Below are 5000 nucleotides of genomic sequence, written 5' to 3'. Positions count from 1 at the left end.
GGAAATAAGCCGACTACATCGGCTCAAGTGCTCGACTGGCTTTTTTTATTTTATCGAGTTAGAAAGGAAGAAAGGTAAAGTCGATCTCAGCATGATTTGAACACAGAACGTAATGAGCCGAAAGAAATGTCGCTAATCACATTGTCCGACGTGCTAATGATTCTGCCAATTCTCCGCCATACGCCATCTTCATGAAAGGGATAATTCTTCATAATTTTAGCCCAATTTTAATGGAAGCTGGAGGACAAGTCGATTACAACGAGTGCAGCACTTGACTTTATTTGACAAGCATAGCACAGCATTTGAACTCAGGGCTTGAACTCAGAATGTAAAACGTCAGAAGCTATGCCTCTGAGCAGGTCTCTGCGAAAATCATGACAAACTTGCAAAGTACAAAAATGTGGGAAACGAGATTAGCAGAATTAGTAAGTGAAAACATAAACATGTTACTATCGATGGTGATCGGAAACAGTATTTTCTGAGACATATTGTTGTTAGCAATGACTCCTAGTTTTGATCAGTCTTTAATTCCTACACGTATAGAACTAAAAGTACTTTTGTGCATTCTACGTTTATCTCAAGCAGATAGTTTCACTGTTCCCCTACCAGGCTAGACGTTTATGGAAGTTATCCATACTCTCCGGCTTCAACTATCCACTGGAACACACTAACCAGAAAGATTCTCGTCGAAGCCCAGAGTTTCATGAAGACCGCCGACACTTTTGTACATGACAAGTCCAAGTCTTTATAGAACGCAAGAGTAAATGTTCGACAGGCCATATTATCCGAGTGGTAGATATTTGCGAGCGCCTGGAAACATGTCAACCGTTAGATCCCTAGCCTTGGTCATGAGATGGAGGAAGTTTTAAGTGACAAATATATCCGCGTTTAACTCAACGTTCAGCAGTCACTGAATATGGTTCTATCTGAACTTTCAGAAGGTATTGGTAGCAAAGAAGCATGAAGAGTTGCTCCTATCCGGTCTAATGAAAACCAGGGCAAGCCAGGATAGTTAGATGCTAATGTATTGATATAAGGGTGGTCAGGTACCCGTTTACTATCCTGGCCCAACATTTCGAGGAAAGTTCCTTCTCAGCCTATTTCTGCGTGAAAAGGATCACCCTATTCATAACCTTGTCGACTTTGCCGTCCTCTTGGAAGACCGTTTTGAAGCAGTTCGCATGCAATTTAACAAAGTCAACTGGCGACCAGTGCCAAAGCACTACAAAGAGGGATATGTATATAATAATATACGAATGTGTGCGTACGTGTGTATGTCTGTGTGTGCGCGTGTGTATGTTAGCGTTTATATGTATGTGTGTGCGTGTGGTAAAACCTTTGATACAATATTAAATATTTGAAAAATGAATATAATAAACATTAGAAAAGAAATTCATTTCCTTTTTTCATATATATGTGTGTGGTTGTCTGTGTATGTGTGTGTATGTGTACGTGTGTTTGTAAGGGTGGCTGTCTGTGTATGTATGTGTACGTGTGTTTGTCTGTGAGTGTGTGGTTGTCTGTGTCGGCGTATGTGTGTGCACGTGTATTTGCCTCTCTGTGTGTGTGTGTGTGTGTGTGTGATCGTCTGTGTATGTGTGCGTTTGTGTACGTGTGTGTGTAAGTGAGTGCGTATGTGTGATTGTATGCATGCATGAATGTATGTATGGAAGTATGTGCAAATGTATACAAGTATTGATGTAATGTACACGAAAAACGGATAAAGATGAAGAGAAAGGGATTAAGAAAGAAAGAAAGAAAGAAAGAAAGAAAGAAAGAAAGAAAGAAAGAAAGAAAGGAAGGAAGGAAGAAAGAAAGGAAGAAAGAAAGAAAGAAAGACAGAGAACACCTGCGTATGAATCAGTAATCGTTTTTCATCAGATTTTTCAGTCCAGCAAATGTTAGTCAGTACGAAGTTCAAGTGAATTTACTGCTACGTCTATTGCCAGTGGAGAAGATGGTGATGATGATGATGATGATGAAGATGATGATGATGATGATGATGATGATGATGATGATGATGCTGGTGGTGGTGGTGGTGGTGGTGGTGGTGGTGGTGGTGGTGGTGGAGGTGGTGCTGGTGCTGGTGATGATGATTTGTATAAAAAAAGCTAATGTTACTCTCGCAGATTAATGTATGTAAATTAATAGCGATTCAACAAATGTATTCTCCTGAGAATCACCTTACAGACTTAGTAATACGGCCAATCACGTTTGACCTGATAGCAGCACTCATCTTTCAAACATGACCTTAAAAACCTATGTAATATCGCAACTGTATGCCGCGTAAGATATCTGTAGTGAAAAGTATACAGACGAAATATTTCGTCTAGAAATATACGTTGCTAGAATATTAAGTGTGTTTATGTGTTCAAGGAACTGCAATGTTTTTCTCTTTCCGTTGTTTTTGTTGGCTCTACATTGTTGGTAGGCCCGATAAAAATAATGACCAAATCTCCCTCAAATCAAGCACAGTACCATCAATATATAGATATACTAAGGCGGCGAGCTAGCAGAAACGTTAGCAGGTCGGGCGAAATGCTGATCGGCATTTCGTCTGCCGTTACGTTCTGAGTTCAAATTCCGCCGAGGTCGACTTTGCCTTTCATTCTTTCGGAGGCGATAAATTAAGTACCAGTTAGGCACTGGAGTCGATGTGATCGACTTAATCCCTTTGTCTGTCCTTGTTTGTCCCCTCTGTGTTTAGCCCTTTGTGGGCAATAAAGAAATAAGAAACGTTAGCACGCTGGGCGAAATGCTCTACGTTCTGAGTTCAAATTCCACAGAGGTCGACTTTACCTTTCATACTTTCGGGGACGATGAATTAAGTACCAGTTGCGAACTGGGGTCGATCTAATCGACTGGCCGCCTCGCCCGAAATTTCGGGCTTTGTGCCTAGAGTAAAAAAGAATTTATAGATATACAGTAACATGAAAATATATGCATATTGACAAATGCACACGTTTACACAAACAAACACACTGATTTTTATGAATATATTTTGGAGTATACAAATGTCAACCACTTAGGTAGTGGCTTAAAATACTATAGATAGCAAGAAGAATTCTCTCTTGAATTGCTCGCTCGACAGACAGGACATCATCATCGTCAGCAGCAGCAGCAGCATCTATATTGTCATTATCATCACCTAATTCACAACTGGAGCACCTTTAATCATAGGTATGCATCAGAAACAGAACCTTTTCGCAACAATTAATGGCCCAACGTCACGCACTCAGGAAATCTTATAAAAACACAGATTACTCATGATTGAAACAGCTTCTATCATGTTTAATATTGCTATGTAATCTCGAAGTAAATAACAGTAACAACAAGAATACATTGCACATATCATAGGCGAATGCAAGACTGTGTGGTAAGAAGCTTGCGTCCCAATCATATGGTTCCGGGTTCAGTCCTTAGTGGGGAGAGGGAAGTTGGGGGACCTGGCAGCAAAACGAAAGCGAAAAGAACAATATCATAACCAGCGTTTACTCCGGTATACAATTGTCTAAAATCTGATGTTAATAGGGTATGTAAAGGATAGAGAAGGAATGTGGAAAAATAGGAAAAAAATGAAATGGGAATAAAACACAGAGAGGATATACCACGTCCATCGATATTTTCTATCTTTTTTTACATATTTGTCGAAGTCCCTTCGCGGAAGTTAAGACGAAATAACCATCGTGTTGATGATGCCTACTGAGGTGGAAACATGCTTTCACGACTGTCCTCTTCTCTTCGGACAATAATCCTGTCACTTTCTTTACAGGGGTGTAATTTTGACATATTTTTGCGTTTTGAGATTGTCTCACCTTCTCACATGGACTAATCCCAATCACAATTTGGTAATTATGATGTCGCTCTGGAAGCAGACATAATTCTAATAAATTACGGATTATGTTGTATGGTATTTGATGTACAAGTATTTGCTAAGTTGTTGAAATTGATGCCACTAGCATTTTCATGACATTTAATACTGACTGGTGGTGCCCCTGCATGGCCGCAGCCTCAAGGCTGATATATATAAAAAAATAAAGGAATATGTGTGTGTGTGTGCATAAACGCATACAAACATATACATACAGACAGACACATTTTTTCACAGAGAGAGAAAGAGAGAGAGACAGAATGAGTGAGAGATGAAGATATTATATTCAAAGCCCAATGCCAGATACGCTATCTTTAAGATAACGTGTCCGTGCTAATATAGATGGACGTGTGTGTGTTTATTAACACCTATATACACGTATACACATACTGACATATACGTGCATATACACAGTGAATGAACAAAAGTGTAAACCTCGTGATGAAGTGAATCATCAACTTTGAACGAATATGTCTATACACCACTATTAAGTGATTACTTTTTCTGCCAAATGTATATATTACATATATATAACCACATATGTATAAAATATATGTACATTTTTGTAAATACGTGAGCCTCTGTTTGCATGTTTGTATGTATACACGTATGTATGCATGTATGTATTACTATGAGTGTATGGTAGGGATATATATACAAAATAAGAGGCAATGTTATTGCATGTTATTGAAGAAAGGCGGGAAGGAAATATGATGATGCATAAATACGTTGTATGAATAACAGATAAATAAATATAGAAAAAGAAATAGAAGTTTGAAGAATATGTTCCTTTGATCGCGTTATCGTGTGTCTCTGTCACCTGGCTATCTACATTGATGTGAAAAGAAACATACAGGCAATGGGTAATTAAACTAAGAACATAGCAGCATGGAATACGAAGTCTGAGTTAATTATTCACAAGAATTCTTATGAATAGTGATAGGGAATTACATGAATGTGAAACAAAAACAGACGGAAAAAAGAAAATAATAATAATCCAACCTGTTAATGATACTTGTAGGAAAACAGCTAAAAATATAGAAATATAGAAATGATTAGATGAATAAATGTGGAAATATATAAATAAATAGAAGTAAATATAAATAAAGGGGGAAAAACGGAATCTGAC

Source organism: Octopus bimaculoides, chromosome 5 (assembly GCF_046866305.1).
Source record: "Octopus bimaculoides isolate indiv1 chromosome 5, ASM4686630v1, whole genome shotgun sequence".
NCBI classification, from domain to species: domain Eukaryota; kingdom Metazoa; phylum Mollusca; class Cephalopoda; order Octopoda; family Octopodidae; genus Octopus; species Octopus bimaculoides.
This window is presented reverse-complemented; position numbering follows the sequence as displayed.